The sequence below is a fragment of the Rhodnius prolixus genome, unplaced genomic scaffold, assembly GCF_049639745.1.
Source record: "Rhodnius prolixus isolate KJV_2025 unplaced genomic scaffold, Rpr scaffold_8, whole genome shotgun sequence".
NCBI classification, from domain to species: Eukaryota; Metazoa; Arthropoda; class Insecta; order Hemiptera; family Reduviidae; genus Rhodnius; species Rhodnius prolixus.
Genome location: NW_027411593.1, coordinates 5,370,523 through 5,396,168, shown reverse-complemented (window position 1 = coordinate 5,396,168; position 25,646 = coordinate 5,370,523). Strand labels below are relative to the sequence as shown.

The 25,646-nt window shown below is 33.8% G+C and overlaps 1 protein-coding gene across 12 annotated transcripts in view; it reads left to right on the top strand.

Moving 5' to 3' along the window:
• Positions 1–25,646, top strand: part of LOC141450758 (zinc finger protein castor homolog 1-like) — a 295,992-nt gene that overhangs the window by 250,766 nt on the left and 19,580 nt on the right. The gene's annotated exons all lie outside the window — the stretch shown is intronic.

Here is a 25,646-nt window from a genome sequence, read left to right as displayed (position 1 = left end):
CTATCTATTTCTAGTTTTTGTTTTTGCCGCTTTGCTCTTCGCTATCATCGCCGCTTTGCGCGCCGCTCCACTATGTTTCCAGCCTTAGGAGAAAAGAGGAAGTACTAGGAAACGAGGAAGTTGTATTATGTCCGTAAACAATGTCAGATTAAAGTTGCGTCCATACGAGTAATTAAAGTAATTGCAAACGAGTCAAATTGGATTATTTATTTTTTTTTAAAACCGGAAATACTCATTTTGAGGTTAAAACAAAATGGTTTTAAAGAAAAACACTTTGTGGTTGCAATATATAAGTATATACAGTCGAGCCTCCCATAAAGGACACTGTCACTAGCGGCCACCTCCATTTACGGGCCAGTTTTTGGATTTCCCCGTTTTACCCCTAAAATACACTTTCTATATAAAAGAACCTCCGCCGTCTAACGGTCACTTAACATAGCGACCGCGGACATTGATTTTCAGGGAACAGATTAAATGTTTCACCTCCCACCAACGACCACCTTATTATTAAAAAAGTTCGTTTGACGCGGTGATCAAAATAATTATCCCCTCTCAAGTTTTTGTTTTTTTTTCTGTTTTTCTCTAAAGTTTCCTATATAAGCTCCATACATCTTGTACCACTTTTAATCTCATTTTTCAATATAACTTTGGACGAACAATATTATTTTTTCGATATGTCTCTCAAACGAAAGTGGGTTTAACTCTAGAAGAGAAAATAAATGTGTTTGTAAGATTTTGCAAAAAATCAAATCGAGCCATCGTCGAACTTGCCGAAAGGTTTGTTCTATTTCATAAATAGTTCATAAATTATTATTGTTATGAATAAATGTGATGATTATTATAAAAATTATTAATTAAGTCAATAATAGTTTTTTGATAAATTTTTTGGATAATTAGAAAAAAAAGCCCATATTTTTTCATTATGAAACTTGTCTACACTCCTTCTAACGGCCACCTCCAAACAGCGGCCACTTTGCTTTCCCCCGCCAGTGTCCGGTTATTGAGAGAGAAGTTCGACTGTACATACATACGAGAATACTAGCTCAAAACCGGAAAAATCTCAAGATCTTTTTAACTTCTTTAGAGATTTTCTTTAAAAAAAAAAAAACTAAAAAAGCTTATATTAAAAAAGAAAATCAACCAATCAGGCTTACCAACTACTTCACCATTGGTTTGGTGGTTTTTGTTGGCAAACCTTTCTTGTTTGTCTGGAATTTCGGAAATTGGGGTAAACGGAATCTCTATTTTTTGGTAAAAAAAAAAAAAAGAAAATATTACGTCCAATTTTCTAGCTTCCCACCTTCTGGTTGTCAAAACAGTCATAGATAAATTATAGTTAGCGGTGGGTATAAATATTGCTGATAAGTATAATAATACGTAAAAACTAGAATAATAAGCGATTATTAGTGTCTATTGTTTCAGTTAATGATAAAAAACATTTTAAATAAAAGTAAAAAAGGTAATTTGTTATTTTTTCCTGTTTACTTTCAAGAAAATTTATCTTTCCATTATTTTATTTGTAGAAACTGGTTTGCATTTTTTATTTTTATATTGTTTTTATTACTTAACCTTTTGTAATTAACATTTTATGTCCCTCTGTAGTTTTGTAGATAACTAGTAATAGATAACACAGGGAATGGTTACAAATTTACATAAATATAACGGGTGGATATTCAATTGTTTGTATAATAGCCTGGTTTAATTTTTACAATAGTCATAAACTTTTAAAAAAAAGAAAAATCTAAATTAATAGGTTAGTTTTATTACATGTCTAAAATAATTTTTGTTAATTAAACGTCGGTAAAAAAAATATTTAGTACTTTCCATTACTACCCAATATATACCTACCCAGATTTTGCGCATTCAGTTCTTGAGTATATTCTAAAGAATATTAGCGAGATTGTAGCATTCATCGATTTTTTTTGAGAAAGAACCTCAGCTCTTGGTCCTTGAATGTTTTCTCTGCAATTTTTTTTTGGTGATAATTGTCCTTTAACAAACCCTAATTACAGTAACCATAAACGTAACATCAAAATTTACATTTTGCTGCAATTATAGCATTATATGTACGTAGATAACAGGATAGATTTTTGATACATGTTTTTTAAGCAAACATGCATACATGAACACACATTTTGGTACAAAACATATACAGAGATCAGGAGAACAATTTTAAAACATATACAGAGATCAGGAGAGCAATTTTAGAATAATATACAGGGATCAGGAGAACAATTTTAAAACATATTCAGAAGTTAGGTGAACAATTTCAAAACGCAATGGTCATATGTATATCCACAATCATGGAGAAACACATAATCATTTACTCACAACAATTACAGAAGTTGAGAGAGCGATTTAATACATTTTTGGGGCTTAAAAGTGTATTTTCGAAGAAAACTCAAATTTATAAAGATTTCCAGAGTAGTAATTCTAAAGACGTGAATATTCTTGGTCCTCTGCTTACCCAAAGTTCTACTTTGAATGCTGTGTCCATGGTGGTATCATGGAATAATTAGAAGGAGGCCGGTTTATAGGGCTAGGATGACAGTTTGGGATTATTTCTAAGTTTGGGCCGAGTCTTTTAATTACGTTATTCAGGTGATTGCCACTTACAGTTTTTTGAAGCTTTTAAAGATATTTAGGAAAAAACCTATACAGAAAACCTATACATAGGGCTCAAACATTAGACGCCTCAATAGCCGAGCGGTTATAGACGAGGCCCGCAAAGCTATGGTGGGTCTGGGTTCAATTCCTGGTCTAGACTTCAGATTTTATTTATCTAATGGTTAATATGAGAACTTTATAGTAAAGTATGTTTGCTAGTCGCCTTAGTCCTCGATTTCTAATTTGGTGATTGGACGTCAAGTTTGTTTAACTCGCCTCTATTTATCCCACGTGTTGAGTAATAGTCAGAAAGGTTTATCAGAATCGCCTCGATTTCTAAGTTGGTGATTAGACATAAATTACTGTTCATTATTTTTGGTGATTGAATCATAGTTTCAATAGGATGAAAAATTAATGCCAGTTTCAGTCATTATAAACTTTATTCTGCCGAGCTTTCGACCTTAGGGACTAGGTCATCTTCAGGGCCAATTTACAATATACTGTTTTACATCATTAGAGGGTTGGTGTATCTTCTGTCTTGTCTGTTCATGGACAAGAATAAATAAGAATAAGAATGGAATAAAGTTTATAATGACTGAAACTGGCATTAATTTTTCATCCTATTGGACGTAAAAATTTGTTTAACTCGCCACTATTTATCCCACATGGTGTGAGCAACAGAGGTGGGACTTTAACAAAAAATTTAAAACTTGAATTTCCCTCGCATAACAATATGGAAAAACTGCAATTTTCAAGAAAAAAAAAATCCAGAATCAGTTGTGTAATTGATTGTTTCTTAGGAATATCGCAGTTTCCACTGAAACTAAGCGTTTTTCTCCGCAAAACTAGAAACTTTATGAAAAAAGATTCTAGCCTCAACTGAAGAACTTTTAGACATTAAGTCGGCTGATGAGTTCCTAAAATCATTCCTTTTGATTTGAGTCTCCGATTAATTGTTAAAAATATAGTCAATAATTAATTAACGTCGTGGACAGTTGAATAGTACATCGTGCATCGTTACTTTTTTACTTTCGGATTATTTCTTTGAAGGTTTGTTTTTGTTTTTTTATTCTTATAACTAAAAGACGGCCATGTCAGGCATATGTCACCGACAAGTATTAGCATAGAGTTGCAAGCGAGTAGCGTGTAATGACAATGATTGCTTTGGCGAAGCTCCGCCCAGAGTGTAGGTAGCTGAGAGCCCATTGGCGGTCCGCACACTCGGATTGACAGCTGGCAGACCCCACCACCAGGGGTGGCTAGTAGTTCTCCACTACTTTGCTTGATTTGTACATCTGTCCGTGAGGGGGGGGGCACCACCTCCCAACAATTAACATACCCCTCCTTTATCTTTCTTGCTTTTTTTTTTTATTTTTTTGGTTTTTTATTTTTAATCTCAGTCAAATTTGTTCGTCTTGCTAATGACACTCATTAAAAATAACACAGGAAATATCAATCTTTCCCTGTCTAAAAAGATTAACTTTTTTTAAAAAAAAAAGTTTCGTACTTTAATCAATAACTTTTGCGTCAAAACAGCATTTATGAAACTTTTCTGCACATACAACATTCTTGTATTACTGATTTATCATCAAAACTCCTTAGATTGAATTTAGGCTTTAATCACTTCCGGTTAATCGATCATGATAACGTTTTAGAATTCTACATTAATCACTAAAAGTTCTCAGCATTGCACGTAGATTGCGCTCTTGTTGCAATTTTATTTTAGTTATGTTGGTACACGTACTGAATAACGAACGTACAAGGCGTGTAAATTGTATTTCGTAGAATTGATTAAACTTGAATATGGAGTAGCCAAACCAAATTTGGTGCAATGCTTTGTGTCTGCACTTTTATTTTCAATCGAGTAGAGAAATAAGCGGATATGATAATGCAACGTACAGATTCAAAAACTACAACCACAGGTAAAAACATCGAAAAGGTGTTAAATATGTTCTTAGGCAATCGGACCATAAGATGTTTGAGATCAAAGTCACTGTGGACGTAATGGAAGAAAGAGTGGCCGACACCTTAAAGAAAAGCTCTAATTATGTGTTAACTCCACACAAAAAGCAACCGAATTTTCCATGTGGGGGTTACTCCTTTGTGGCGTCAAATCTCTTGTCCGAAGAAAAAAGAAAAAAATAACACGAGACGGTAGGTATTTAAGGATATCATCTGTTTTTGGCCAGGCTAATGTTCTTGTTTTTCGCAGCAATTGTGGAAACTATGATTATATCTTAAGATTCAGTCAAACGCCAGTAATTGTTTTCTTTTGCGTCACGAAATCATTCTCACGAGGCTTCAAAAAAAAAAACTGTCACCGGAAGTGGTTCACAGAAACACTATTAGAGCTTCATAGATTTTTTTTTTTGGATTTTTAGGCAAACCAATTACACGCAGATACGCTTAAATTTTGGCGGGGAGGAAGGGAATTTAGAAAACTATGAGTTATTATTAGAAAGTTAATGTAACATAAATTCCCTTCAAAAGCATTTAGTTTATTTCTATACTTTTTTTAATTTTTTTTTTTTTTTAGATGTACAAAATTTATATTATAAGTTGACAAGTAACATTTATTAAATGGTAGAAGTTTTGGCAGAGTTTGAGAATAGTTCTAACTGGTAGACCGATACATCATCCAAGAATGCGGGCACCTCGCTCTATCCCGCAATTATCTGTATTATATAATACTCAGAGCAGAGCAAGCTTTTGATATTGTTAAATAATCTATAGTTTAAAATTTATACGCTTATTTTTTTTTAATCAAATGTCGCCTACAATTTGGTTTTAGTAAATTTTACTGTTAGCACCCTCATTAATGATGATATACTGCTCTTTTAACTAAGTAATATTATGTGCAGGTTATTAAAAATAATAATTCTATGACGTTTAAAAAGAGAAAAAAAACTTTTAAGTTATTGTTAAGAGGTATTTGTATAAAAAATATTAAATTTCAAAACAGTTATTGGGTTAGAATGTACAATAAATGTTGGTGACTATTCTTAACTCTTGGGTCAATATTAGGTAGGTGATTCTTCTTTGGGCAAGTAAAGTAAAGTAATTGCCTATTTTTTCAGGCGGGGCTTTACGTCCAACTATCACAAATTAGGGGTCGTGGACGGAGGCGACTAGCAAACATACTTTACTGTAAATTTCTTTTATTAACCATTTAATAAAATCCAAGGCCCAAGACCGAGAATCGAACCCAGTACCACAATAGATATTAGCTTTACAGTTCTCGCCTGTAACCGCTCGGCTACCGTGGGCAAGTAGATGACCTAAAACCTAAAACAGCGATACCCAAACTATAAAATTCTGGTGGGGGGAAAAAAAATTGCCAGAGAAAGTTCATAAGTTTAGCAAACTATTTTGATGGAAAGGGAAACTATTAGGAATCATAAAATCCTGTTTTAATTCAATATTTCGTTCAGATGCTACCGGCAGACGTTGCAATAAGATTCACATTAATGGCTTATACCTCCTTTTTTTTTTTTACAGAAAAATGTTTTTGATCAGGCTTACAGATTGTACAGATCAGGATGAATTCTCTGTGAAGAGCTTCGTTGAACTACAAGTAATAATTTTTGAGTTCAGATTGTTGCAAAAACAATTTTCAATTGTGATTCTTCAATTCACAATTTTTAACTCTCATTGACGTCTCACTATCTATTCATAGAACACTCTTTCTAATCACGTTTTCTTGGTCTCCGCCATTAGAAACGGAACGTGCACTCCTAAAATGTTGACCTTTTGTGAAAAAAAAAGCCTAGATAAGCATGTTCTCATTCTTTTGCAGTAAGACGAGGCCAGATTTTTTAAAAACAAGACCATTTTACCATAATGTAGACTCATTAGTCTTTTTTCATACAGCTTCTTCTTTAATTTAAAAAAATTGAATAAATATTAAAATTCGAAGCGGAACTTTTATATACCATACACTTTAATTACAGTTTTATCTTCTTCAATAGAAAGAAAGGTGTATATATACATGCACATAATGCGCTCTTATTATTTCTTTTATAAACTGCGTTTTTCATTTATTTTCAAGTATAATTTTTCTTTAAGAAAACATTCATCAAGCATAGAGTAAGCGTGGAAAGATGGCTGCGGAAAAGGCTAGAAAACGTCATGTTATTCAGATCTAAGAAGTTAGGTTTCTTAAAAAGTGTATAATATATTAAAATATGATATAATTAGAATTTTCTTTTGACCAGAAAATGAAAATGAACGTTCTTTTTTTTCAGACAGGAAGTGGTTATAAATAAATCCATAAAAAAAAAGGCAACGAGTTTTCTAGTAAACAAACTTAGCTTCTAATGAGTGGGTCTTTGATGTAGGTTTTTTGAAAATGGAGTTAATTAATTATATAGGAGCCTTGATTTAAGTATTGTCTTATTTTGTCGTCTAGAATTTAAAAGAAAAAAAGTAATCGAAACAGATGGTCTGAATGAATACGCGTGCAGAAAGAAATACAATTACTTCCTGTTCCTGGCTGTGTGAGAATAACTATTGCGATTGGATCAAAATGTTGGAAATTGCATTTTCATTGGAGATCCTCTGACTTGGAAAAATTAGATTTTCAATAAACTTTGAAAATAGATCGATAACTTGATCGATTTCAATAAATTTTTCTGAAAAAAAATTCGTTTTAAGCTTTTTAAGGTCCTTGTTCCGGTAAAATACGCTGAATATAATATAATATTGCGCATAATGTTAGACAAAATGATACATGTTAAAAAAAACTTCTGCGTTAAAAAACTGGTTCTAGACTTTATATATTATTTCTAACTCCATTTTTAGTGCATTTTCCTTAAATCCATGCACTTTTCCGTTGCGCCCAATATTGATGCAGAAAACAATTACAATCTAGAAAAACTTTTTTAGTATTTCCCAAAATATTGAATTGTAGTGGTCGGACCTGGGAAACGCTGTTAGCCCTACTGCCAATATACAGCCCTAATACAGAGAAAGGCAGCTAATGTAACAACACATAGTTCCTATTGTTGCTAGTAAATCGCTTGATCTGCTACATTGAGAAGTTCTACGTACTCGTATAGTCGATCTAGTAGGGCATTAGGGCCAAGGCCCTAATTCTCTGACAGGCGTTACGGCAAACCCCCTCGCGTCATCAGCGTATAATACGTATCTCCTCCCTGACAATAACCATTTATTCTACTGAATTAATTTGTACTTAGGGTTAGCCAATGCAAATTAAATTTAAATGGTTCGATTTGCTAAAATAAATCACTGTTTATTCGAGTTACAAATTTATTAATTCTTTTTCCTTTTATGGCAAAAGAAAATGTTAATTATTTTGAAAATTTAAAGTATCAAATGTTGTTGAACATTTATGGTTTGGATTATGCTGGAATATCATTAAATTTCATGAAATTAATTTTGTCTCTATTAATTATTGTTCATTATTTTTGGTGACTGATTCATAGTTTCATAGTTTATCAGTCGTGATAAACTTTATTATGCCTTGAGCTTTCGACCTAGGGGGCTTGGTCATCTTCAGGGCTAATTTACAATGTAATATTTTACAACATTAAAGGGTTGGTGTGTCGTCTTCTGTCTTGTCTGTTCATGGACAGTCTCACCAGTCTAGTCCATGAACAGACAAGACAGAAGACACACCAACCCTTTAAGGGGTTATAGACAGTCAGAGGCGCCAAAAAAAGTCATTTTTTCAATTTTTTTTGGGGGGGAAAAACGTGTTTACTTTTTTATTCGGGAACTTTTGCGTCATATCAGTCCATGTTTAAAGAACTTATTGTAATTTTTTCAGTTACAAATTAATAATAATTTTACTAATGGCGAATATTTTAATGCAACACGTCAAAAAAATGCAACCCTATCGTGGACATGATATCTTGAGACTAGGTCATCTGAAATCAAAATTTCGAAAAGATTTCGTTAGTAGATGACTTTATCTCGTACTTGACCGAAGGATTTAGAAAAAAATTGAATTTTTAATTTTTGGGACAACTTTAAAGTTTGATTCACGATTTTCACTAAAAAAAAATTAACCATTTTATGTTTGTAAAACAAGTTCTATTCATTGGAAAAAAAAAAAAAATCCTTCGTCCAAGTACGATTTTAATATGTGTAAAAGAAATACGTAAAATTTCAAAAAGATCGGTGCAGTAGATTTTGAGATATCGGGTCCACCGACTTTGAAAACGTAGTTTTGAGAAAAAACGCGTTTAAAGTTTTTCAGCGGTTAAAGGTTTGCGAATAAAACCTGGATAATTTTTTTTTTTCAACTTACACAGTGTCATCGATTCCAGGCCCATAAAATAAGTTCTCCATGTCTTCCAAAATGTCCAAGTTTTCCGATTTCTGCTGTCTGCGTAGGATTCTTGCCTCCCGCGTAGCAAGTTGCGCTCTGTGCTCAGCGATGGTAATTCGAACGGTCGGGGCTTGTAAACACTTTCACTCTTACAATTTTGCTCGGATCGACTTGAAATTTTAGGACAACATTCCTGAGATACTTTAATATAATAAAATTTTAAAAAAATCGATTTTTTCAAATTTCTGACTGCCTATTATAACCCCTTAATGTTGTAAAATAGTATATTGTAAATTAGGGAAATAATTTTGTAAATTACGTTCCCATTATACATATTCATTTTGAATATAATTATTGTTACCACACTGTAAAATATTGTTCCACAGCCTTGAAGATGGACCTAGTCCCTAGGTCGAAAGCTCGCGGCATAATAGAAAATATGACTGAAACTGGCAGTTATTTTTTCCATCCCATTGTCCCTATTAATGTTTTGATGTTGGTCGAATTAGGAAAGGTGGCTTTTCTGTGCCGTAACTGCTGGGAACTTTAGGTAAGAAGTATGAACTTTTAATGTAACTTGTTCTTAAAAACGGGAAAGCAACAGAAAAAAACGTTCGTCTATCTTCAATTTAAGATGATAAATACAAATATATTTAGCAGTAGGTAAATAATTATTTATAAACGCCAAATTGCCTAAGTTGCTTGATGAGAACGGCGTTAAAGGGCTACTTTACTGCAATACTTCAATACTATGCGGAGATAGTATAAACGCGCTGATTGAACATGTACAGGACATAACGTTATGACTACATCTCTTCAAATATGACAACAAATACAAATCGAGATTAGGTGAATCTTTTATTAATTTTGATGAATTTTTTAGTAAGAAACAGACCAGAGTTGATGACGTAGGCGACCCTACTTTTTTTGCTAGTGTGAGTGTGCTAGGTTGGTTATTATTTTTATAGTAAGAAAGATGGGTTAGATGGCTCTTTGGCCCTGGACCAAATTTTTCTTAATTCAATTTAATTATTATAGTGTAGACTGGCCGTACAAAGGGAAGAATGTACTATTAAGGTCGCCGTTCCTCTAATTCCGTCCTTTTCTATTTTAATATCTCCATCATTCTCTCTCTTCCCCCTCACACCCTTAGCGAGGAGAAATGGTCCCGGAATGGTTGAGAGCTTCCTTTTTTTTATCGTTTTATTTTTATTAATTTTCTTTTCATTATCATCTTTCCTTTTTCTTTTTTTCCCCCATTTTTCCTGCATAAATTATTTTTTCCCACGTAAATATGGCCGCTCTTACGGCAAACATTATTTTCTTCAATTAATTGTCGCGCAATTTTTCTCTCTTTTTTTAGAAAATTAACTTCGTGGAAAACTTGAAGTTGTTTTTCATTCGCTATAATTATTTTTTTGTTTCTAGTGAGAACACACACACACACACAACTTCGAAGTTCGAACTTATCAATTATCTTCAAACTACTTAAGTTTGTGTCATACTTGATTCTTATCACATTAAAAGGAAAACCTACCTTCTCCTCCTGCTCCTCGCAGGAATGCCCTTTATTCCAACCTCTGGGTAAGAAAATTATTCAATTAAAAGTTTTAGATTGATGTATTTGTAAGAGCACTGTACTAAGTTTAAATTAAATCTTAGGCCCCGTTTGCGGGTAAATCTCAAAAAACAAATTGGGGAAAAAATCTTATCACAGTAAACTGATACTTCCCAGCTGTCCAAATATATACAATACACTTTTTTTGGGACTCAGGAACCTCAAAAAGATTTCTGGAGAAAACTAAAAAAAAAAAAAATTGATATTCTACACGATTACAATATCTTTTCTTACTAAGTTGATTTAGGCGCCACGATAGCCGAGCGGTTATTTGCTAGACCCGCACAGCTAAGATGTATTGCGGTATTACTCTATTTTCCTAATGGTTTATATGACAAATTTACAGTAAAGTATAGCTAGCTAATCGCCACGATAGCCGAGCGGTTGTAGGCTAGACCTGCACAGCTAAGATGTATTGCGGTACTAGTCTATATATATATTCCCAATGGATTTATGAGAAATTTACAGTAAAGTATAGTTAGCTAATCGACACGATAGCCGAGCGATTATAGGCTAGACTCGCACTGCTAAGATGTATTGTGATACTAGTCTATATTCCCAATGGTTTATATGAGAAATTTACAGTAAAGTATAGTTAGCTAATCGCCACGGTAGCCGAGCGGTTATAGGCTAGACCCGCACAGCTAAGTTGTATTGCGGTACTAGTCTATATTCCTAATGGTTAATAAAAGAAATTTACAGTAAAGTGTAGTTAGCTAATCGCCTCCGTCCACGACACCTAATTTGGATGTAAAACCTGCCTGTCAAAACAGGCATTACTTTACTTTTTTTCTTTTACTTAGTAGAATAAAAAAAAAGCGAAAACGTGCTTATTAACGATTTTGCTAGATAACTAGACAATCATCCTCGAACTATTATGGACCTTAGGCCCTTTTATGTTGTAGCTGTTGCAGCCAAAATTTGAAAAACAGAAAACTACTCTACAAGTAAACATTCTAAGATTTCGAAGCCAATTTTATGATGAATGTATTCTTGCTCAAAACTAGTTTTGAACTTTCATTTCATTAGAAGAATTCTTTAAAAATGAATAAATAAATAAATGATAATAAAAATATATTTGTAATATAAACAAGTATGATGTTAACTGCATTTGCGTAATGGTTACTCATGTCTTACCATAATTAGTATGAATTTCTGTCCGCTTGCATATCAATCATTTTTACAGCAAGTAGTTGCATAGAATTGGCAAATTGCGTCATTACAGAACACAACCTTTATCTACCATATTTTGTACAAATAATTATAATAATATTTAAATTTTGCAACATTTTTGAAGGTCATTTTGAGTGAAATATGCAACATATCAATGTAAAATTAGGTGGTTAAAAAAATAATGACCAAGTACGATATCGTAAACCGAATGAGCTAGAAGCTGGTCGCAATCAATTTCACTAGCTTTGTTCTCGTTTCCAGAGAATTGAATTTCATTTGTTCTTTTAGAATTTTGTTCTTTTTTTTTTTTTTTGTCGAATACCTGAATCTAGAAGAACAGGAGTTCTTCAAGAACAGTATGTCATTCTTACAGTTCTTCCAATTCTTCCTGATTTCTTGGTGTACTAACCTCTTGTTCAAACAATACCTACGCTGAAGACCGTCAACGTAGAGTATACTCGTACTTAGGGCCAGAAGTAGAAGTTGAAAATTTATGTAATAACAAGAAAGCTCTTGCTATTTTGAATGGAATTGGGGTTATTCATTTCTAGTTCTCTGTTAAATTTTCTAGCCAGAAAGTTCACTCGTCAGTTCTGGGCCATGCGTATCTTCAGTTTAGTGTGTTATTTCCTTTTCATGTGGTCGTTCGAGTTTAGTCAGGAAGGAAATGAAACTTATTCTCAATGAATTATTATAATACTTACCTGTGGGTGACAGAAATTGTGACTTTAATTTGTAAACGAAAATTTACCTGAGGATCTCACGTCTTTCGTCATTCATTAAGTCATACGGAAAATCAGAAAAATTGTAAACCACTAATTTTTCTTTAATAAAACTTATTAGTAAATTTCCAGTGACATTTAAAGAAAAGCTCTAATCTGACAGAACGTCTGACGGGTCCAATATTCAGAGCGAGTCCCTTATAAGATGTTTAACTTGAATCACGATCGTGGAGAGATCGCTGCTTACCCACATAAAGTAACCATGCTACGCTGCTGCTTATTTAAATTGAAAAACAGGAGTATCAACTCGTGAGTCAATTTAAGTTTTATTTTAAATTTTAGTCATCAAGTTATTGACTTCAATTTAGGGGTAAAAAAAAACAAGGTTCAATAATAGATGTTATTGAACCCATTCATGTGCACCCTAAATCAGGATATCTTAAATTTATTTTAATCAGTAATATTTAAACTTATATGATGTATATATATAAACACACAGCATCCTATACTTTATTAATAACAGTTTGGTTCAGTTTATATACTAATACCAATATTAGTAAATTGTTTAAAGTTAAGTGGGTGAACCATATAGTTGTCGAAGAGTTATAAAAGAGTACGTGGTATCGTTTCCGTATAACGGCTGAATTGGCGTGAGATAGGAACATGGGGCACAACAATACGTGCACATGCGCGATAGTTGTTCAGTTCACTCTTAATAGAAACAGGAATCTTGTCTGTGTCACACATACATACATACGTACAGATAGAGAAAAATAACATGAGACATCAACCAATCTCTACTTCAGTTCAATAAAGCTACAAAATACAACAACCATTTATACTAATCTAAATTTATTAAAGGGTGTCCTCTAAGGGCTTATTCACTTATTCCCTTCTCCTGTTCGCCGCTAGACGAACTCTCCGTATATTCCACTGGAATAAAAGTGGGGAATAGAAAAGAGAAAAAGAATAAATGGTAAAAGGACCAGCGCACCCATATATAGCAAGAGTTTATGCAATAAACTGAGGGCTAAATTGCTTTAGGGAATCCATGGCGGAACGTTTTCCTAGATACAGTCACTCAATTGGTAATTTTTCAATTTGTTTGGACAATCTACTACAAACTCCACAGATGAAGAGGAGAGCCCCACACACTCATACTTCAAAATATACACAAGAAATGTATATATATATTTATTTTGTAACAGTGGGAGAGGGAAAAAAAGACCCCCGTAGCGCAATTGAGGATGACGATATCCGGTAGTTAACTTCCGCTCCACGTGTTTAACCCTTGTCATTGACTAACCCTTTTTTTTATATCCACCATATTGATACTCATAGTCACAAGGAAATAGTTTTGCTTCAATTGAACATATTTCAAAATTTCTAGATCCAAACAAATTGTGGTTCTTTTCCCTCACCCAATCACACACCATTCTAAATCGTTGAACATTACCATATCTTCCATCATGCCAAGCAATCATAATAGCTTTTGGGTTGAATATATATTCATTCAACCCTTTCACTTCTTTTTAGGTATTGTTATAAGAGAGGGGGAGATTTCCAACAAACGGGACCAGTGTATGGACCTCAGAATATGTATATATAAACAGAAACCCATCTCGATTCATTTAGGCGCTGTAAACTGTGCACCATTCTGGCTATCAATACATACGTAATAAATCAATCTATCGCAGTGAAAAATTCATAACACAAAGGGAAAATGGAAAAACTGGTTTCAATGCGGGATTGTTCTCTTTTAATAATTCTGTTCGACGTCAAATCTATTAGTGAAATTTCACACTATTCGTTTTTACTTGAATTCACAAAGCTCCTAAGTTATTCAAACTTCTAAGCCCAGTAAACTGCATCACGGAAACCAATTCTCTCTTCCTATTGTTACATTAACTAAGATTAAAAAAGAAACGTTTTGTTAATTAGTATTTTTTCTTATTTTCTACGAATAAAAAGGCAATTACTTTATCAATGATGTAATTAAGTAATTTGTTACATTCATTTACATTTAAGGCATTGATTAAGAAAAAAAAAAAAGATGAATTAAACATTACAAAGCTAACAATAAGTAAAGTTCATTTAGGTTTGCATTATTTTTGAATTCATTCATTTAAAATGTAATAAAGGAGGTTACGATTATATAAAGCTGCAATTAAAAGAAAATTGCACTTTTCTCGTGAAAGGAAATGCAGCCAAGATTTTCACTTAAAGATAAGAGGCTTTAAAATAAAATCGTGGGTTATTTTTTTTATTTTAAGAGAAAATATGAACATTTTCTCGTGTAAAAGGGTTTTTTCCGCGTAAAATGGCGGGAGAGGGTACATTACCTAACTTTTCTTTTGCTGGAAATAGTTTATTCAATTTTTTGTGCTGTGTGTGCCTGGAGGGTTTGGAAAACCTCGGCCACTCTCCACGAACAGCTGATTTCTGAAGAAGGCATTGGCCCTGAGTAGTCCTGCAGGAGTGAGGCTTACTTCCAATCTACTACCATTCCATCCTGAATCCTGCTCTCCCCAATCCGTTCCTCTTGCTTGTTATTTCCAGATCTTCTACAAAAAAAAAAAAAAACTCTTTACCAGAAACGCCCCAAATCTATCTAGCTCAGATCTACCTACCAAAGGTTTTTCCCTCCACCACAAGTTGGCTGACTATCTAAAGGCATCCACTTTAATTAGTCCCGCGTGTTTACTTTGGGGGGGGGGAATTACTTTTTTCCAGATCTTAGAACATCTTCAGGGAATCCTTGAAAGTGATTCTGCTCAACGAGCGAATGATCCAGCACAATTTACGATAAACCAGATTTCTAATTATAAATAAAAAGATAAAAGGAAAAGAAATGATAAGGATTTTAATCTAATCGGAAATAGGAAGATGGGCAATCACTTGATTTACTAGATTTCCCAAAAATCAATTAAAAATGTACTGATACATCAATGTCATAAATTGAATGAATACTGTGCACAATTCTAGTTTGATTCTGGCTTCTGTGGTCAGATTTGCATATAAGACCAGGCTTTGGTAATACATAAAGGGCGACCTTTCAAAGTTTTTTTTCTTTGTATTTATTTATTTACATACACCAACACAGATTCACTGAGTATTGTGAGAAGAAAGATCTTAGAGAGTGAACTGTCGTACGATTTATACGCATCTCAACCTGGCCATACTACCTGTCCGATTTGCATACAGTGTTTATTAACGTCCGTTCATATATTTATTGTCGAAGTACTTGGGGAGCCAGCCAGTGTAGTGGTAGAAACGTTCTTTTTCAAAACTGCATTGACCACAATGTGTAATCCTTATTAGGTACAAAAATAATCAATTATTGTATTTTCTTAAGACCACTTTCCATTAAGGAATTCCTTAGAATACAAAATTTATTATAAAAAAGAAAAAATTGTATTTTTGCAAAATGTAATGCAAATCAAATTAACTTATATATTCAATATCTATTTAATATGGATCTACATAAATGCATTTTTATTTACACAAAGATTAAATAAAATTTAAAAAATTTTTACACGTCAAAACACGCTAAAAAGAGTTCCAGTAAAAGGTTAGTTCTGATGGTCAGATTTTATTCAAAATCGTCCCCTGATAGTATCGATATAAACATCGAATTGGAACATATTACGATTATTCCATTTTTTTAATTACTGACGCACACACAGTTCAAGTTGTAGATACCCACCTTTGCAGGCGCCACGGGTAGCCGAGCGGTTAAGAGGCTAGACCCGCAAAGCTGAGATGTATTGTTGGTTTAGTGGGTTCGATTCTCTGGTCTCTAGGCCTTGGATTTTATTTAATGGTTAATATGAGAAATTCACAGTGAAGTATGTTAGGCGGTTATAGGCTAGACCCGCAAAGCTGATTGTTGGTTTAGTGGGTTCGATTTTCTGGTCTCTAGGCCTTGGATTTTATTTAATGGTTAATATGAGAAATTTACAGTAAAGTTTGTTAGACGGTTATAGGCTAGACCCGCAAAGCTGAGATGAATTGTTGGTTTAGTGGGTTCGATTCTCGGGTCTCTAGGCCTTGGATTTTATTTAATGGTTAATATGAGAAATTTATAGTAAAGTATGTTAGGGGGTTATAGGCTAGACCCGCAAAGCTAAGATGTATTGTTGGTTTAGTGGGTTCGATTCCTGGTCTTAGGCCTTGGATTTTATTTAATGGTTAATATGAGAAATTTATAGTAAAGTATGTTAGGCGGTTATAGGCTAGACCCGCAAAGCTGAGATGAATTGTTGGTTTAGTGGGTTCGATTCCCCTGGGCTTAGGCCTTGGATTTTATTTAATGGTTAATATAAAAATTTAATTGTAAAATAAGCTTGTTAGAAGCCTCCGTCCACGGCACCTAATTGGTAGTTGGACGTTAAGCCCCGCCTGAAAATACTGAGAGTCACAATTTTTTTTTTTTTGCTGGTTGGGTAGCAAATTCGCTGAGTCACCAACCAGATTCTCAAGAGAATATTGAACGTTATAAGAAAGAAGAATGTAAAAATTGGGTTGAAGAAGGAATTATTTTTATTTTTTTGAAGAATCATGATTGTAATGATATTTCGAGTAAAGGCTTCATGAAAAAGTTCATGCCCCCTCCTTTAAAAAAAAAATAAATAAAAGGGTGCTGGTCCCACAGGAGAATGAAGTACTCATTATTAAAAAGAGAGAAAAATACCGTGTAGATTCTCACAAAGTGTAATTCTTTTAAGAATTGAAGTAAAAAGAGTGTAAGAAACTAGGAGAATTGAAAAGGGACGGAATAAAATAAAAAGAAGAAGTAAAAGGTTTAAGTAGTCATTGTGATGTTTGAGAAAGAGAAAAGAGGGTGAAGGAGAAGCGCGCAATGAAGAGAAAAACCGTTGAATGTGGAGTGGACCTTGGAAGAAGTTAAAGGGGTTGGTGCTTAGACAAGAAAGACGCACTTGAAAGAATGCCACTGGGCCCAGACAACGAGCCAGGGTTTCAGTATAACGAACAATGAAGTCGCTCCAGCGCTTTGGCAATATGGCGCAGTTATTGGGCCAAATCGTTCGAGTCTAAAGATCTTATATTTTGTTACCAAGTTTCCTCTGTGAGAGCATAGACTAATATCACTGAAATTGAATCAGAAGTATCGTGTGACACTTTGGCCAGCACCGCATCCAATACTGTAGTTTCCTCGCTCTGTTATTCTACTGTAATTCTCCCACCTTGGTTTCCATGCTAACTAGCTAATGCAAATGGTTTCCACAGCGATATACAGGTGTTAGAACCGACTTAACTAACTTTTTGTGCAACTTCCGACCAATGCTAGCAAATCCATTCCGACCTCCTGGGAAGTCTAGACTAGTACCGCAATTCATCTTAGCTTTGCGGGTCTAGCCTATAACCGGTCGGCTATCGTGGCGATTAGCTAACTATACTTTACTGCAAATTTCTTTTCTTAACCATTAAATAAAATCCAATGCCTAGACCGGGAATCGAACCCAATACCACAATACATAACAATCAGACTATCTAAATTGAGTTATTCTTCTCGAATGGCAAGTTATCTAGACTACCAATACCAATAACAAGACGCCAGCTCTTTGGTTCTGGATCTTCAACTTCCAAACGATATTTCAAGAGTTTAAAGAAATAGCTTTTTATTCAAAACAATCCCTCTATCTTTGATTTTCCTCGGATATCCCATGGGGTCTAGTTGAAAGTATACAATATTCTTTCAAGCATACACTTTGTTCTTGCACTCTGGCCTGCCTAAGCAGATGTTGTGTTCAAGTGAAGTTGTTGTTGAGGCTGTTCCATTTTCATCATTTCTTTTTACGCATTGTTTCTTCTTTCAATTCCTCAGCTCCTCCAATTTTTACGTAAAATTTTGTACAAGAGTAAGGGGGAGAGACTGGATTGGGAATGAAGTTCAGGCTGCAGAAGGAAATCATTATGGTTCGGATTTTTTTGTTTTACTAATAAAAGTTTACGTAGAAATTATTATTTTTAAAAACATTTACGTAATATACTTATGAATGAAATCAAGCAGACTTGGTTTTGAGAGTTTAGACCCATCTAGGTCCGCCATTGATAAATAGCGTGGTAACGTCACACAGAAGCAAGCAAAGAAAGGCAAACTTGTGGAGAAACAACTCCCACCCACTCAAGATAAATTGACGAAGTCGATAAAGTCGCGTAAAAAAAGAAAAAAGAAGCTTTAGAAGAAAAGTAAAAATGACTAGTTATAAAAACTTTAAAAGAATCTTTTTAATGTTTTTCCTATCTCCTCGGAAAAGGAGCGGAAAAAAAAGAAGAGAAAAAGAAAAAGTTAGTTTTTCATGTTAGAATGAAATATTATCGTTACCAAGTTTTTCCCTGGCTGGGAAAGTTAGGCTGCGCCAAATAACATATCAGAAGTTTTTGCACAATGAAAATATTTTTTTCTAAAAAAATTTCCATCAATAATTCTTGATCGTAACAATCGATTTTTTTATTTATTTATTTAAAAAATCAGAGGTGATTGCATCTGGAGCTTTTACAATTGTACTTCCGACCTGTGGGCCGTGTTCTTTCGAACCAGGGATCTCCGGCGTGAATGTTCTGTGCTTTCTCTAACGTTCGAAACTATTTACACGTTCAAAATTTACTTTATTTTATACAGTTTTCCGGAAAAATTCAGTTTAGGACAGATCTAGGAAAGAGTGGTGCTTGAAGGCTTTCGTTTAAAAGTTGTATAATGTGCGTTTGTAGCGCTTAAAGAAAGCAAAGTAATTGCATCAATTTTCCAGGCGTACTTTGCCTCCCAACTAAGTGCCTAATTAGGTGTCGTGGACGGAGGCGAACTTGCAAACATACTTTACTGGTTATTTCTCATATTAACCATTAAATAAAATCCAACACTTAGACCGGAAATCGAACACACTAACCAACAGCACATCTTAGCTTTGTGGGTCTCGCTTCTAACCGCTCGGCTACCGTTCTTTATTTTTATATTATTTTTTTTTTTTTCCAATAAAACTTTTAGAACGTGTGAAAAGAAGTAATAATAAAAGAGAAGAAAATGAAGTTTGATCACTAATAAGAACGGAAAGGCTGTGGAATGATGCTCACACGGGACGGAAGATCCCTCAAGCATGCAGTTCTCAGATTACACTCGCTTGCAGACAACCCTTTACTGTTTCCGCTCTTAGAAGGGTACTGTCTCTAGGTGCAAGGACAAAGTTCCCCCCAGTGAGGTAACCTAATACCTTATCCGTACACACACTTGCCAAAACACTTGCATCACCCGGGTCTTTACGCTACTATTTTCTTCTTTTTTAATAAACGGTGAAAAAAGTCCGCGAAAAATGTGTCATCTTTGTCTTGTAACCCCTTTTTCTTGAACCCCCCCCCCAAAAAAAAAGATAGTGACAAAGGTTTTTGCCCTGAATGCCCTTCTTTACTTTTTTTTTTTTTTTTGGTATCAAAGTTCATATTATAAGTTTTTGGCTTACCCTCTCACCTTTACAGTAGTTTATAAGCCCCCGGATCGAATCTCAGAGGGCGACCTTTTTCCCACATTCTTGGATTTTTGTTCAACCCTTATGCGCACACAGACACACATGTGTTTACTTTTCACCCCTCCCTTCGTATAGGTTGACCCGAACACAATGCCAGTTTGATCTCAGTGTGACATAATAGCCGATATATACTTGCACGCTTTGTTACAAGGGAGGACAGGTACTTCCTTTGTTCAAATTACCCAAAAAAAAAAAAAAAAAAAGGGATATTAAGGGAGAAAATAAAGAGCTAAGGTGCATTTTTTGGACAAAAAACTAGGAAAAGGCTAACCTTATAGGTTGTTTTTTTTTGGTGTGGAAGGTTATTTCTTTTTTTCCCTGTTAAATCCCTTTCATACGCTCACGAGTAGATGCATCCTCCTCGACACACTAACATACACAACTCCCTTCAATAAGGGCTACCTGTACAAACAGAGAATAGCCCTTTTTTTCTATCCCTTTAATTCAACCCCACAATTTCTAGATGCTCTGTATTATCTTAGATCACTGATATATCTTTTCTTTTAACCCTAAATATCCTTCCAACAACTGTTTTTCTCACGATTACCCCTTTTTTTCTAACTTCCTTTTTTTGTTTGTCAGTCTGTCTCTCAACTATTTTGGGATCCGTTATAGAGGAATTATGAGATTTGATATTTCATTAGATTAACACCAGCTGTTGCAGTTGTGATTGCTGACAGGAGAATTGTTAATAGCGAAGTTGAAATAAGAATTCTCTCTTTTACTATTATCAAAAATTCGAACTCACAAAAATGAGAACCTTTTAAGTAACAATTAATTCTAATCACTTCAGAAGAAGTCTATCAATCTCCTCTCTCAAAATTACCCTCAATTTAATGTTTACCAATTATAACCCAACAAATCGAATTAGTTTCTGTTTTTTTTTAAGTCCGCCAAAAAAAAAAATCGATTTACTACTGATCAATAAAGTATGCAAGTTATCGAGTTTGTTTAGTGTCAGCAGCAAACCAATAAATCATTCGAAAAGTTTTTACCATTTCCTTATTAAAAATGTAATAACTGCTTTGCATAAATAAAATAGCAATAATCATTTTATTTCCTGCTAATAACTTTTAATTGTAACAAATAAATAAATACGCCAGTTTTGTTTCAACATAATTGATCAAATTATCTTATTTTTATTTTTTATTTTTTTTTGTTTTTATTATTACTATTTTTTACTACATAAACTAAATTATAGTTAATCGTAACTATTTAAGATATCCGTTATTACATATTAAAGTTTTTTCCTTTATGAATTAATTTCCTGTGTTACTTTTACTTCACAACAAGGCACATCCTATTATTAGTTTTGAAACTAATGAGCCGTAATAAGGAAATATTCTACAGTTTTTCCTTATTAACACGTAAATTCGCTGAAAATATGAATTGAATTCAAAAATATGAACTGCGAAAACCAGTTTTCTCTATTTAGCAATTTTGACCTGCCCTCCTCACCCCCCAAAAAAAATAATTTAAGGATGAGGCGCGAACAGTGTGGCCATAACTGGAAACTCTATCGTAGTTTACACGGTTATAATTCAAACAATGCAAAGACGTGCCAAATTTCAATCAAAAAAGCAGTGGTAACCTGAAAGGTTATAACCTTTACAGTAACATACTTCATTAGTCTCGTTGGCAGCATTACTTCATTTCACTACAGAGCCACCAATCATGCACATATCCTGGACTAAGTTTGGCTGACAGGAAAACAGGATTTTTCCAAGATTAAAAGAAGAATGAATAAGCTACCCACAAGTCAAATGAAATTATTCGATCAACCATCACTTAGTTAGGTAGGTTCTTGTTAAATAGTCGGAATTAAACTTACACTGCAGCTCAATTAGGTAGATACCTAGGATTAGCGCATGTCTAAAAGTTAATCACTCTAACCTATACTGGTCAAGACAAACGATGCATTTCTTACCGTCGGACCATGCCGACTTATTCGAGAAGCTAGCCCTAAGGCGTAGAACCTAGGTCACACAGTAGGGCCTTAACCCTGACTTACCTAGCCTTATGTTAAGCCTGCAAATGGTTGGGTTCTGTGTTAGTAAGAGGAGTAAAACAACCATCACCTGTTCTGTTTGACCGGCATTGCAATTGCTGGATTTTTTTGCCGACAAACTTTGCGTGTTCTGGTTTTTGGATAAAGTGTAAACCATATTAAGAGCTACCTAAAACGACTAAATTTTTCTTGTCACACCCAGGATATACAAGCTTAGTTCATGTAACGGACATCTCCAATTACTAGAGAACCTTGCACTTAGAATGTATATTGTAATAAATACAGTTATCCCACATTTATTTATTTCAACAAAGAAATATTACGTAAGAATAATCTCTCATCGTAATTGTTTGCTTTGTAAAATACATTTTTGAAGCATGAATATTGTATTTATTTCAATCAAGAGATTCTGTTAAAAAAAAAAAAAACTTATAACCCACCAGGTGTGCTAGAGTTAGTACAAAAATAGGGTTAAAAAATATTGATAAAAGAATTGTGTTAGTCGAGGAAAAAAGGGTTGTATTTATAGTTTTGTTAAGTATTTTGTAAGCCTTTCCACCTCCTGTGGTGGTATAGTCGAGATAGAGGCCAAATTGAAAGGGTGCCCCCCCACTTATTTTTTATTTTCTTTTTCAAACAAAAAAAAAATGCTCCCCCCTTCATAAAGCTACACAAAATAAAGGAAAGGCTTAAGTAAGGTTTTATCATGAGGTTGTTTTTTTTTATTATTTAATTTTATTTTGCTCTACACAAAAATTTCTATTTAAAAAATCCGTTGAGTTTGTCTCATTCCCTCTTTCCTGATGATTCTACTTTAACCTTCCCCTTAGTGTTATTTTTTTGTGTGCTTTACATCACTGTTCTCTTAGCAGCCCTTTTTTACAAAAAGGGTTATGTCTGTGATAGTTCCGGGTTCGTCTTTTTTTTTTCACTCACAGTGCAGAGGGAATGATGAAAACGTAGCCTTCCTTACAGGAGAGTAAAAAGAAATCCTTTTTTTATATTTGTTGCTTAATGTCTGTGCATGTCATATTAGTTTTGTTGTGTGTATATGGGACGGGAGAGACCCCACCTGAAATAACACAATCCGATGATTTAGAAATTCTCTCCTCTTGTTCAGTTTCTCTTGTTATATTTAGTTCCTTATCCTTATGCCCATTCTCTTGCCTAATACGAATCAAAGAGGCTTCTCTTTTAAAACCATTCCTCTTATAACCACTCTTTCCAGTTATAACATCTAGCTAGTACAATTTATACCTACTCATTCAGCATGACTTGACAAAAATCTTGCTATATACCTTTAAAAAAAAAAAAAAAAGTCCACACCTAAAAAAAAAAAAGAAAATATAAAAACACAAAATAAATTCTTTTACTTCTCATCATCATATTCATATGTTATATATACACATTCCCAACTACTAGATATACTACTTTGCATTTATAATAACGCACGTTTAGATCTTGGTCAAAAAAATATGTGTGCGCGCGCGTATGTAATACCATTTCTCAAGACTATTTCTGTATGTATCGCTGTACTGGTTTAAACTGGGTCCAGTATTTGACAATGAGAAGATGTGAGGGTGCCCTGAACAAACAGGTTTTTATTTTAAGGTGTAGGTTTCTAATAAAAGGAATTGTGGTAACTCATAAGATATCTCTTCTTTTTTTGTTTGTAAACCACAAAAAGAGCCGTCCCTTCTAAATTTACAAATTTTCTTAATCATGTATGTACTTGAAAGTGAACATCTCATAAAAATGGTATTAATTACCTAATGGGTGAAAACATTTCAGTGCACTTGTACTCCTAAACAACCAAATTCTCATATTATCTGGAACTTCCCGAGATAGTTTATAAAAAAAAAAAAAAAATGTTTTACTGAAAAATCAAATTTGTGCAATTGTCGATCTTAATTTTAACAAAAGAAAAGAAAGTACAACAGCACCTGTAAAGATAGCAGCACAAGTAGGATATGTGTACTTTGATGGCAAACTAAACAATCAAGATTTTAGAAGAAAATTTTAGGTTTTTTTTAAACGTAATATCATATAATGAAACCCTATAATGTAATCCGTTTTTTTCTCCATTCTTGTTGCGTTTGAGAAAGTGATTCAATCAATCAATGGTCATATGACTTAAACGTCTTCTATTCCCGAGTTCAAGAAATTGAAGAGATCAACTTCTCTTTTCTACTGTGGCCCAATCCATTGTGTGAGAACTAGAAGTACCTAAGAAATTTATCTTTTTGTCGAGACTTTTTTTTGCCTGAGTTTAAATTTTTAAATTGACAGTAAGATCAGGTATGATCTCTTGTGCACAATTTATCTGTAAAGAATTCAACTGAAGCTTTTCATCATCTTAATTTGAAAATAAAATTTGTAAACTTTATAATTCAAGTGCGAATCACCATTGTTAAACAATACAAGAACAACTATTTAAAAATAAATAAAATACATTTAGAATTTTTCAACTTTCACCAGAGTGGATAGATAAATCATCATTTGGCATACTAGAAATACTTTCTCATTGTCCGATAACTAACTATAAAGAATCATTCTAGCATTCTATATGCAAATTATCCCAGCGAGCAGTTTACAGACTGTTAACGCCGTCAGGGGGATGTATAATTCGTAATTTATTCTTTTGCTCAAATCTTCCAACTATAATTTCTTTAACGATTCCTTTTATATTACTTAGACAACATAATCTATTTATTAAATGTTTTGGTTTTAATGATTTGTTAGCTGTTTGGTGTTTTTGCCCTTTTATCTGAAGCCGATAGTTTAGTACGTTGACATTTCTTAGTTGAGCTTTCTTGTTGTAAGATCTTAAAGAGTTTTTTTTAAACCCAAAGAAACTCATGTTTTCAAACTGTTTTTTTATAGCAATGTTTTATCGCCTAAGGACCTCCATTATTATAATAGTAATTATTATTACAATTATTATTGTATGATTTAAGGCGCGTTAACATCTGTGATTATTGACGCCCGGAGCTTTTTTCAGTGCACAGTCGGCGTCCGGACAGTGTTCTCGTCTATCACCGGACAGTGAGCTGTAAGAAGCTGCTAGGAAGAGAAAATCTAAGGGCCTGCAGGGACCTCCGATTGGAAAACCAATATGCTAACCGCATAGCTGATCTCCTTCTTCCATTAATTGTTCTTTTTATTATTAGATTTATTGATTCCTTAGCCTTTGTTTTTACAAAGTTCTCTCCAATTTCCAGGACAGTTTTCTATTGTTCAGCTCTTGTAATCAGCTTAATGTTTCCACTTCTCTAATTCGTCTTACTTGTAGGATATCCATCTTTTTTCCGCTCGTATAAGGCTTTTGCCTTCTGGTTGTGTGTTCGCTCTATTCGATTGGATCTAATGTAGTTTTAATTTGTAATCTTCAACCTGTCTCCACTTTTTTTGTTCCATTTCTTGAGAATCCCTCAAGGTATAGTTTAAAGCGAATTGATTCTAAAACATCTCTGTTGACGACCTAAAAATTGAGACCTTCCAGCTTTCTTAATAATAGGTACTTTAACAAAACCTCCCTGCTTCTTAGTTGTTTCTCTCAAAGAAGTGTATCCTACAATTTATCCAGTGTATAAAAGCCGACTTAAGATTATTAATTTTTGCGATGCGTTTTCCGCCAGCTGCCACCGTATATGCGAATGGTTAATGCGGGACCTCCTGCCAT